The sequence below is a fragment of the Dipodomys spectabilis genome, unplaced genomic scaffold (assembly GCF_019054845.1).
Source record: "Dipodomys spectabilis isolate Male_0828 unplaced genomic scaffold, ASM1905484v1 ptg000095l, whole genome shotgun sequence".
Taxonomy (NCBI): Eukaryota; Metazoa; Chordata; class Mammalia; order Rodentia; family Heteromyidae; genus Dipodomys; species Dipodomys spectabilis.
In genome coordinates this window covers 28,130,602-28,143,102 of record NW_024870772.1, presented here as the reverse complement: position 1 = coordinate 28,143,102, position 12,501 = coordinate 28,130,602, and the positions used below count along the sequence as shown (strand labels likewise).

The following is a 12,501-nucleotide window of genomic DNA, read 5'->3' as shown; positions in this document are numbered from 1 at the left end:
ACTAAAAATTGACAATCTTCCTTCTGTATCCCCCACTTTTTTAACCACCAAAAATTGACAATCTTCCTTCTGTATCCCCCACTTTTTTTCCATTTTGTTTTTTATTTTTTGAAATAGAGGGGTTATAGTTACATAAGTCAGATAAAGAGTTCTCTTTTTTCTTTTTTTCATTTTTCTCTTTCTGTCTTTCTTTCTTCCTTTCTCTCCCTCCCTCCCTCCTTCCCTCCCTCCCTCCCCCCTCCCTCTCTGTCTGTCTGTCTGTCTTTCTTTCTTTCTTTCCTTTCTTTCTCTCTCTCTTTCTTTCCTTTCTCTCTCTCTTTCTTTCTTTCTTGTTGTTGATCATGGGTGCTGTCCCTTGGCAATTCAGCTCAAGGTGAGCGCTCTACCACTTGAGCCACAGCACCACTTCTGGTTTTCTGGTGGTTCTTGGAGGTGAGAATCTCAGGAACTTTTCTGCCCAGCCTGGCTTTGAACCATGATCCTCAGCTCTCAGTCTCCTGAGTAGCTAGGATTACAGGCATGAGCCACTAGCGCCCAGCAAGAGTATGTTTCTTTTCAGACAAGGTCACCCCTTTCTGCATCCCCTTTTAAGAGTAAAAGGGACCTACCAGACACCAGTGTCTCATGCCTGTAAGCCTAGCTACTCAGGAAGATGAGATCTAAGGTCTGGGTTCAAATCTAGCCTAAGCAGGAAAGTCCATGAGACTCTTATCTCCAATTAACCACAGAAAAGCCAGAAGTGGAGGAGTAGTGGAGTGCTATCCTTGAGCAAAACAGTTCAGGGACAGTGCTCAGGCCCTGAATTAAGCCCCAGGACTGAAAGTTTTAAAAGAGTAAAAGGGATCAAAGTCATTTAGGAGACAAATGTGACAGGAGGGATTGGTGAGACCAGGAAATTAAATTTATATTTATATTTATATTGATTTGTGTGTGTGTGTGTGCGCGCACGCGCGCGTGCCCATACTGGGGCTTGAACTCAGGGCCTGGGTACTGACCATTAGCTTTTTAACCCAAAGATGGCTCTTGAACCATAGCTGTACTTATGGCTTTTTGGTAGAGCCTCATAGACTGTCGTGCTCAGGTTGGCATTGAACTGAGATCTTAAGATCTTAGCCTTCTGAGTAGTTAGGATTACAGATGTAAGCTACTAGGTTTTAAGAGGACTGCCTGTCTAAAATGGTCCTCAACTTTGAACTGTCAAACTCTCCATAAAGGTAGAGACCATGCATAGGATAGGACACTTGTCTGAGGAAAGAAAGTACTAAAGCTCATCTGTTGTCCCTGTATTTTGGATAGGCCTAGAGACATCTCTATATTTTGGAATAATAAGTAGCACTCAACATGGCTATACTGAGGTTACTCTCCCAGCTCAGAAAGAATTAAGGCAGCAAGTAACAGCTGGCATTTGGGAGCACAAAATTCACTCTCTCTGTTTCTCTCTGTCTCTGTCTCTCTCTCTGTCTTTTCTCTCTTCATTTTCTTCTCTCCCGTCCCTCCCCTCCCTCTCTCTCTCTCTTTGTCTCTTCTCTCTCTCTGATTCTCTCTTTTTCTTCCTAATTTAACCTTATTCTACTAAACTCTTAGTAATACTTAAAAAATAAAGTCAGGTGGTAGAATCTACAGGAAGTGATCACTGCCTGGCTATCACAATCAGGCAGAGAATGAGTCTTTAAGAACTTCATGTGGGTAGAGTCTGTTCCTTCGCCGGGGTAACCGCTTTGCAATCATGTTTACTGCCAGTGTGGGTATTTCCCGCCCATGTGCAGCCTTTCATAGCAATGCCAACTGAAGGACCACACTGTGACTGACACAGATCTGCATTATCACATGCCTTGCAGTAAATGTTTTGTCAGTAATAGGTACCCAGTTTATTACCTGATTAATGAAAATTTTTCTTTCACAGAGATTTTAATTATTAGCAAACTATGGCTATGTGCATGACTTTCTTTGGAATTTGTAATTTCAGTGTATTTGATGCAGGGTTGTAATTTATTATAAAGCTATCTGGAGATCCATTCAGTGAGAAATAAACTTTTGTAGAGAACTGAACAGGCTGAAATTTGAAAGATCCCAATTAAGTTATGACTTTGTATTGCCTCTAGAAATAAGTGATCCCTTAATTAAAATCCATTTAATAGACTACTACAATTTTTTGAGATCTTGGTTATTATTATTATGTGCCAGTACAGGAGCTTGAACTCAGTGCCTGGTGTTGTCTCTTAGCTTTTTACTCAAGGCTAGTATTCTCCCTCTGGAGCTACAGCTCCACTTCTGGCTTTTTGATGGTTAATTGGAGTCTCACAAACTTTCCTGCCCTGGCTGGCTTTGAACTGAGGTCCTCAGATCTCAGCTTCCTGAATAGTTAGGATTATAGGCAAGAACCATTGTGCCCATCAAGTGATTATTGGTACGTCTTTTATTATCATCTTATTTTAGAGACCTTTAGGAGATAATTGATTTTAATATAATAGGCAGTGTTTTTGAATTTTTTGGTTCATTTTATTTACAGTAATTTATTGGATTATACTTAGAAGACACACAAATAAATCAGTTTTCCTTTATGACCTCTGTCATACTCAGAACCAATAGTATATGTATGTGTGTATGTGTATGTATGTGTGTTTGTATGTATATAGACAAGAACCCTTTTGCGGTATCACTTGGGGTTTGGGAATATTTACATATACCTAATGAGATATCTTGAAGATGAGGCCCAAGTCTGAACACAAAATTCAGTTGTTTCATATATATCATATATATCACATGCACAGAGCCTAAGATAACATTCTACAATATTAAAATAATTTGTGCATGGAACTACGTTATGTAGTGTGAGGTTCTTCACTTGATGCATGGTCTCCTTAATTTTTTGTTATCATAAAATTCTGGAGGCAAGCTACTGACAAAGGAAAAGATGTTTATGTAACACGTTTTATTTTTTTTTGGTGGGGGGTGTCGGTTGTGGGGCTTGAACTCTGGGCCTGGACACTGTCCTTCAGCTTTTCAGCTCAAGGCGAGAGCTCTACCACTTGAGCGACAGCGTCATTTCTAGTTTTCTGGTGATTAATTGGAGATAAGAGTCTCATACACTTTCTACTTTCCTGCCCAGGCTGGCTTTGAACCACGATCCTCGGATCTCAGCCTCCTGAGTAGCTAGGATTACAGGCATGAGCTACTGGAGCCTGGCATAACTCACAATTTTGCAGGCAGAAAGTCCTGAGCAATGGTAAGGGCTCTGTGTTGGCTACATTGACTGACTCATGGTGAATTCCAGTGTTAGGAGCTTGTGTGGGAGAAAGAATCACATCTTGAAACAGAAAGCCAGCCAGACAGACTGGCAGAGAATTAGGCAAGTCCTGTGAGAAATGGCTGAACTCTTTCCAAGGGCATGCCTCCCTCTTAATGTCCTAAAGACCTCTTGCTAGATTCCTTCTCCTTCCAGTGATTCCATATCACCTCCTACCATGTGAATATTTTGGAGACCCAACCACATCCATAAGACATCAGAAGACATCTTAAGACATCAGAAACTTTCAGAGTTTGGATTTTTGAGTTTTGGTTACTCAACAAGAGAAAGGAAGGGGAAGAGGACTGAAATTGAGAAGAGTTAGTCCTTGGCTTTTAGGAATTCAAACATGGGATTGTAGGAGCTGTCAAGTTCCCATCAGCAAAGCAGTAGATCAGCAGCCTGGAAATTCTGGCAGGAGTTGATGTTCTACAGTCTGGAATTCAACAATGGCAGGCAGGTCTGTTGTTTCAGCATTGGGGCAGCAGTGGTTGGCTGGTATTCAGGAACAGTATTACAGCGCTGCAGGATTCACCAAACTGTGGTTAATGCCAGGTGATAAAATACTCAAGGATGAAGATGTGAAAGAAGTTATAAGGTTTCCTGGGTTGGGAATGTGGCTTAGTGGTAGAGTGCTTGCCTAGCATGCATGAAGCTTTGGGTTTGATGCATCATAACCATCTACACAGAAAAAGCCAGAAGTGGCGCTGTGGCTCAAGTGGTAGAGTACTAGCCTTGAGCAAAAGATGTTCAGGGACAGTCAGTGCCCAGGCCCTGAGTTCAAGCCTCAGGACTGGCCAAAAAAAAAAAAAAAAAGAAAGAAAAAGAAAAAAGAAGGCTTCCTAAGAACCTTTATAATAACAGGATGTTTTGTATCAGACAGTTCTGGACCTGACCATCAGATTTTGCCTAAGAACACAGTGGACAAAATATGAAAAAGATTAATGATTCCTTAGACTGACTCTGAAAGAAGTTATTTGGGAAAGGAAAGAAAGAGAAGAATGAGCAAAGAAGTAATCACATAATTGGGGTCTGTGCATGTAGTTGTCCATTAAACCTGAAACAACATTACAATTTTAAGAATTATTTGAAATTGTCACTGCTGGGGCACACATGTAATCCTTGCTGCTTAGGAGGCTGAGATCTGAGGATTGAAGCTCAAAGCTAGCCTGAGCAGGAAAGTCTATGAGACTTATTTCTAAAATTAACCACCACAAAAAGCCAAAAGTGGAACTGTGGCTCAAGTGGTAGAGCAAAAAGAAAGGAAGGAAGGAAGGAAGGAAGGAAGGAAGGAAGGAAGGAAGGAAGGAAGGAAGGAAGGAAGGAAGGAAGGAAGGATTGGAAAAGAGTAGAGCATTTGGCAGTTGGATTCCCCAGGAAATGCTAATTGGCTCAGTTATCTACAGAGTGGTTTTCATTTCTCTAAATTCACACTTAATAGCAGTTCACTTGAAAGGTTCTTAGTTGTGGGTCAGATGTGGAGGTGGAGGTTTATGCAAACCCAGCAGAACCAACAAAGAGACTTTTATGAATGCTTTTCTTTGAGAAGCTGCTCAGCAATTCTGGATTACATGTTGGGAAACTGGAAGGAAATAACTTTCTTTTTCCCTCTTTCAACAGTGTTACTTGCATCTTCAAAAAATAATAGGTATTATTGTGTTATTATTATTATTATCATCATCATCATCATCATCATTGTCAGTCATGGGGCTTGAATTCAGAGCTTGGGTGCTATCTCTGATCTCTCTCTTTTTTTTCCCCCAAAGATAACCCTTTAATAAACAAACACAAAATAAAATCGATAAAATGAATTGAAATAAGAGTGGGATGTATTTAGAAAATATTCATTGAATTATAAGCTTATCTACCAAACCACAAATACCACCAATACAATAAAACTCATAAAGCTCTGCTCCAGTCTCATACTCACTATCTCTCACCTGAATAATAACCTCAGGCTTCTAACTAATGACCCTATACACACAGGATTTCACCCACAAGCAAGAACCTTTTTCTTTTTAAAAAGATAATTATGGTCCTGGAGAAAAATACTGTAAAAGAAAATGTAGTTCTCTTCTAAACCTACTAAGAATGTCTTTGTGCTGTTCTTACGGTAAAAATCCAAACACTTTGTCCTACAAAGCACCAGATGGCCTGGCCTTTGCCTACCTTTCAAGTTGATGGCAAACCACTCTGACCCTTGACCACTGTATGCTCATGTTAGGATGTTTCATGGTCTTCTCATTGCCTCGTATACCTTTTCTCTGGCTCTCTCTCAATGTGGTTGTCTCAGCCTTCGAGTCTAATGCAACATCACCTTCCCAGAACACATTCCTGACCACTCACTTTCCCTGATCACCTTAATATACACATACTCCTCCCTGACAGCCCTTCTGCATCATAACTTCACTCTGTTGCTTACCTCCATGGCTCTAATCAGAGTCTGAAATTACTGTCGAGTATTTCACTTATGTATCATCTGCCTCTGCTGAAATAAAAAGTTAGTAGTGTAGAGTGGTCCCAACTTACTCATTCCCTTCAGGTGCCTGTGCTAAGAAAAGGGCTTGACTCTCATTTCAGAAAAACAGTTCCAACTGATATCGAGAGAATTAATTGGAGTCAGTTAAGATCTCCTAAATAGTGAACATTTATTTAGGAGGCTACTGTAAGAATTGAGGGGCAGAATTATGGTAGTTGTTTTGACCAAGGTGAAGATAATGGAAGTAGAGAAATGTGAATGCCTAAGCAAGATCCTTAGGAGACAGCAATACTTGACACTCTATTGAAGATGGACAAACTCAGCATTCATATCCATAGGTTCCTCTTTAAAGTGAATTTCCCAGATAGGTTCCTGACTGTTAACTTAGGTTTTCAGTAAAATCAGCCTGCTACTGGACATATCTGCTATTTCAGGTAGTGACCTGTATTTTTGGGTTTATAGGACAGTCCTGAATTACTGCGTATGTTTCTTTTGTGCTGGTTCTGAGGCTTGAATTCAGAGCTTGAACACTGTCCCTGGGCTTCTTTACCTAAGGCTAGCGCTCTATGACTTGAACCACAGCTCTACTTCCGGCTTTTTGGTAGTTAATTGGATAGAAGAGTCTCAGGATCTTTCCTTCCTGGGCTACCTTCAAACAGCAATCCTCCAAACTCAGCCTCTTGAGTTGCTAGGATTATGGATGTGAGCCACTAGCACCAAGCTTACTACATGCTTTTTTATTCTATCGTCCTTCCCTTTCAAGTATCCTGAAATGGATGGCAGATGATAAGATCCACCCTAGGTGTTTAGGGAAGTCAATTTATCTCTCTAGAATGAACTCTCCCATATGAAATTCGTTCAACAGGAGTGTCTAGTGTTGGGTGGTGGCCACGCCAATAAAATATAACCTTTATGAACAAACAAATGGTAGATAAACAGAGAATGGGTGATACTTTCCATGAGTGAGTCTGGAAGGCAGGCTGCATGTCACATACCAGAAGTCACTATGAGTGTCCCTGATCTCTTTTGCTGAAGGCTAGCACTCTACTACTTTGAGCCAGAGAGCCACTTCCAGTTTTCTGCTAGTTAATTGGAGATAAGCATCTCACAACTTTGTGGCCTGGGCTGGCTTTGAACTGTGATCCTCAGATCTCAGATCTGAGTAGCTAGGATTACAGGTGTGAGCCACTGGCACTTTCCCCCCATTCATTCTAAACATCCCCTGAGTTCTTTTGACTGTTCTAAATCAACGTGACAGTATGTGTTTAACAGAGGCTCTTGAATGCTAAATGTCCACTCAACTGGAGCTATGTCCCCTGGTAATAGCCTAGGATTCTGGGACACAGAGATGGACTCATCCATTTCCAGGTTGTGATTGAGTTGGGATTACAGAGCCTAGGAAAGATCTGATTGTGGGAGGAGCATCATCAAGGCAGACCTTGAAGATCTGGAAGGATTTTGAGAAGCTACCGTGGCAAAAAAGGCCTTCAATGTGGGTGGCATGGTATAAAGAGGTCAAAGAAGTAAAAACATTTCCAGTCAACAGTCCACACTACAGTGACTGTGCTGTACCTAACATGTAGTGAATACTCAGGAAAACTTTTTTTTTGTCAGACCTGGGGCTTGAATTCAGAGCTTGGGTACTGTCCTTGAGCTTTTTTGTTCAAGGTTAGAGCTTTGGTGCTCTACCACTTGACCCATACTCCACTTCCTGTTTTCTGGTGGTTAATTGGAGATAGGAGTCTCATAGACTTTCCTGCCTAGGCTGGCTTTGAACTTCAATCCTCAGATCTAAGCCTTTGGAGTAGCTAGGATTAGATTACAGGTATGAGCTATTGTGGCTTAGGAGAGTGACTTTTTTTTTTTTAAATCCAGAAATGGCAGGGAGCCATTGAGTCACTGAACACAGTACTAACTGTGCTTAGGGGTGCCCTCCAGCAAGTCTTCCTGGCATTTGGGCATTTCATGGATTGATAGAGAGCTGGCAGAGAAGTAACTTAGCTCTGGGGTAGGAGTGTGAAAGGGAATGGCCCAGAGGGAATGGTTCCAAAGGTCCATGAAATCTGGGGATGGGAAATAGGTAACAACAGGCAGAAAGATGAAGAAAGCCAACAGAGACTGTCCTGGACCTGAGGTGGTTGACTAACATTACCTTCTCTTCCCCTTCCCTTTTTTTCTGCTTTGGTACTCGGACTTGAACTTGGCCTGGGTGCTGTCCCTTAGCTTTTTCACTCAAGGCTGGCGCTTTAACAGTTGAGCCATACCTCTACTTCTGACTTTTTGCCTGGACATAAGAGCCTCATGAGCATTCCTTCCCTAGGCTGATCGTGAACAATGATCCTCAGACCTAAGCCTCCTAGGAAGCAAGGATTACAAGTGTGAGCCACCAGCTCCAGTGTGAATACCCAGCTCCAGTTTTTTAAAACTATATTATGGTACAAATGCAATCTGCATCCACAATCTAGGAGTAAATTCAGATTTCAAGTTTGGCTTTTTTTTTTTTTGGTTGGTCCTGGGGCTTGAAACTCAGGGGCTTGAGCACTGTCCCTGAGCTCTTTTACTCAGAGCTAGCATTCTGACACTTTGAGCAACAGTGCCACTTCTGGTTTTCTGGTAGTTAATAGGAGATGATAGTCTTACAGACATTCTTACCCAGGCTGGCTTTGAACCACAATACTCAGTTCTCAGTCTCTTAAGGAGCTAGGATTACAGGCATGAATCACCTGTGCCCAGCTATCAAGTCTGGCTGTTTTCCCTAGACCAATGTTTGTGTAGCTGGGTCCTGTTTCACTGCTGGGCTGCCGTCATTCTGCTCCCTGGATCAGCCTCATAATCACAGGGGAGGCGCCAACCTGCTACAGTGTGCTGTAGACATCCCAGCTGCCATGTCTGGTAGACTGGAGAGATTCTTTCCACACTTTTTTTGTGTATCATCCTGGAGTTTGAACTCAGGGCCAGAGTGCTGTCCCTTAGCTTTTGTGTCAAGCCTAACACCCTACCACTTTGATCCACAGCTCTAAATCTGATTTTCTGGTGGTTAATTGGAGATAAGTCACAGACTTTCCTGCTTTGGTTAGTTTGGTCCCTAAATACTCTAGGGAGAAGAATTAGTGGTTTTTCTCACAACAAAGGCTCTAGGCAAGTCCAGTTGGATTCTCTGAGGAGTCTGTTTGACTTGGCACTTAATGGAACTTGGGCAAAATGCACCAAGCAAAAGAAGGCGCAGCATGGTTGTGTAACAGTGTTGCTGTGCCCTTCCTCCATGGTAATCTGCTAAGTTCTGCATGTCAGACATTGTGCTGGGTGCTGGAGCTGCACTGGTGAACAGAACGGATGGGGAGAGGTTTCAGGAGATGCACAGTCAGAAAAATACTCAGGCTGTGTGTTTGTGTGTGTGTGTGTGTGTGTGTGTGTGTGTGTGTGTGTGTGTGCATGCCTATACTAGGGCTTGATGTTAAGGCCTTGCACTTCCTTTTGGCTTTCTCCCTCAAGACTGACCCTATATCACTTGAGCCACACTTATACTTCTGGCTTTTTGGTTGAAATAAGAGTCTCATAGGCTTTCCTGCCTACATTGTTCTTATTGGAAAGACAGCTAGAAAATGCTTCTTTATTGGAACAGGAGTAACACAGTGAGTGTAAATTATGATTAAAGTCACCGAAAGTGGACAATATACTTTTGTTGTTGTTGGTCATTGGGCTTGAACTCAGGGCCTGGGCACTGTCCTGAGCTTTTTTGCTTAAGGCTAGCAATCTACCACTTTGAGTCACAGCTCCACTCCCAGTTTTCTGTTTAATTGGAGATAAGAGTCTCTCAGATTTTCCTGCTCAGGCTGGCTTTGAACTGTGAGTCTGAGATCTCAGCCTCCTGAGTAGGATTACAGGCATGAGCCACCAGTACCCAGTGACAATATACCTTTTTTTTTTATTTTTTTTTATTTTTATTTTTTTTTTATTGTAAAGCTACTATACAGAGGGTTACAGTTACATGAGTGAGGTTATGAGTACACTTCCTCTTGAACAGACAATATACCTTTTTAAAGAAACTTTTTTTTTAAGTTTGATTTATATGCCATGAAAGGGACTGAAGACAATTCAGTAGTGCATGCCTAGCATTCATGATGCCATAGGGTGTTTGTTCGTTTTGGTCAGTCGTGGGGTTTGAACTCTGGGCTTGAGTGCTGTCCCTAAGCTATTCAAAGCTAACACTTTACCACTGGAGTCACAGTGCTACTTTTGGTTTTCTAGTGGTGAGCTGGAAAAAAGTCTCACGGATGTTCCTGCCCTGGCTGGCTTTGAACTGGGGTCCTCAAATCTCAGCTTCCTGAGTAGATAGGATTACAGGCATGAGCCACAGGTGCCCAGCATGAGTAGGTTTTTTTGTTTTTGTTTTTTGGGCTTTTTTTTTTTGGTAGTACTGGGGTTTGAACTTAGTACTTTGTGCTTATTAGGCAGATGCTCTACCAGTTTAGTCATATCCCCAAGGATCTTTCGCTTTTGTGATTTTTTTTTCAGAAAAGGTCATGTGCTTCTTGTTCACATTGGCCTCTGATCTTGATCCACTGATTTACAACCTCCTGCTGGGCTGGGATTACAGGCATGAACAATATATGAATACTTACCCATTGGATTCCAGAACATTTCTATCATTCCCCCATAGAAGCCCTCATACTTGTTGGCAGTCACACCTCCTTTCTCCCAGTCTCTAGCAACCACTGATCTATTTCCTGTGGCTGTGCATTCACCTATTCTGGACATTTCATAGAAATGGAGAGTACGGTGCAGATTCTCTGCTCTAGGTAGCTTGAAATAAGATTCAGAGCAAATACAAGGCCCTAAGGGGATGGGACTATGCTTTATTCAAAGTTCTCTGTATAAAAACTCATCATTGGTAGTAATAATAGCAGCAATCTGCTCAGTGGTGGACCATGCATTTATACTCCCAACAAAGAAAAGTGGCATTAGGCTAAGTATGATTATGTAAGGCTACACATGCGCATTTAGTCTCAAGGTCATAGGCAGGGTTACCTAAGGTAGAGCATGTGTATAGGACTCAGGGTTACATGAACATGGTGATTGAGCTGAATCACAGTCTTGCACAACTCAGGCTCAAAGCTCTCCAGGAACTATGGAAAGGGAGCCTGACCTACTTCATTTTCTCCATCATGGAACCATACGATGTGGGACTTTCTATGATCAATGTCTTTTGCTTGGTTCATCCATGGTGTAACATGTATCAGGACTTCAGCTTCCTGGTTCAACAACCTCAAACATGCGGCTCTATCAATGCTTTTGCATGCATCCTTTGATGGTATTGACTTGTTTTTGTTTTGTGTGTGTGTGTGTGTGTGTGTGTGTGTGTGTGTGTGTGTGTGTGTATGTGTGAGTATATGCGTGCATGCCCTGGTACTAGGGCTTCAACTTAGGGCCTCATCTTCTTATATGGACTTTTTCATTTAGGATTGACACTCTACCACTTGAGTTACAACTCCACCTCTAGCTTTTTGGTAGTTAATTGGAGAAAGATAAGAGTCTCAAGAACTTTCCTGCCTCTACGGGTTTTCAGTTTTGAACCTCAGATCACAGTCTCCTGAGTAGCTAGGATTACAAGTGTGAGCTACAGGCATCTGGTTCTTCTATATACTTTTTGAGTGTTACTGTAAGCATTCACATACAAGTTATGCATATGTCAATTTTCAAGTGATTTTGTTTGTTTGTTTGTTTGTTTTTTGGTCAGTCATGGGGCTTGAACTCTAGGCTTGGGCGCTGTCCCTGTACTCTTCAGCTCAAGGCGAGCGCTCTACTGCTTGAGTCATAGTGCCATTTCCTTCAGTTTGTTTGTTTGTTTGTTTGTTTTTTGCAAATACATGACATCTTCATGTCATATAGTAACAGTGTTTATTTTGAGGATTTAACAAATTGCTTTCCAAAGTGGCTTTGTCCATTTTCACTTCTACCAACCATCTAAGTTTGTTCTGATTTCTCCATATCTGTGCTAACACTTGTGACAATTCAATATTATGTCAAACTTGAATGATTCAGATGGCATTTACCTACAAGGTGAGTTTTCCTTTCTCCTTTTCTGTCTCCCAAGTTACTAACTTGCTGATTTTACTTGAATATTGAACTTTACTTCCTTAGAAAAAGTATGAGGAGGAGACTCATGGGAGAACTTAACTTGGTTAGTATATATTAACACCTGTTAACACATTAACCAGAAAGAAAGGCTTAGAAGGAAAAGGCTAAATTTAGGAATTTGAGTGATGGCTTAGATGAATGGAAAGTAGACCTGAAGGACCAAAGTGTACTCTTAGGTATGTTGATAAATTGTAAACTTTAGATTTTCATTTATGAAAATACTAAAATTTGAGTTAGTGCTGTGTACCAGTAGCTCATGCCTGTAACCCTAGCTATTCAGGAGGCTGAGATCTGAGGATCATGGTCCAAGGCCAGCCTAGGCAGGAAAGTCCATGACACGCTTATCTCCAATAAACTACCAAAAAGTTGGAATTGGGAATGTGCACCAAATGGTAGAGTGCTAGCCTTAAGCAAAAAAGCTCATGGACAGCACCCAGAGCCCTGTGCAAGTCTCAGAACTTGCACACATGTGTGTGCGTGCACATATACACAAAATAGAGGTAAGCATCTTCTGTATTATCTGGATGATCACTACATAGGTAAAACTACAACTCTGCAAATTTTCTGTTTTTCAGTTCTCTTGGGTAAATACATGGAA

At 41.6% G+C, this 12,501-nt stretch overlaps 1 protein-coding gene and 1 pseudogene across 1 annotated transcript in view; both read left to right on the top strand.

The window, feature by feature from the left end:
* The window catches only part of Spata13 (spermatogenesis associated 13), a 124,386-nt gene that overhangs the window by 21,202 nt on the left and 90,683 nt on the right, over window positions 1–12,501 (top strand). The gene's annotated exons all lie outside the window — the stretch shown is intronic.
* LOC122112771 lies at window positions 3,736–4,303 on the top strand (annotated as a pseudogene).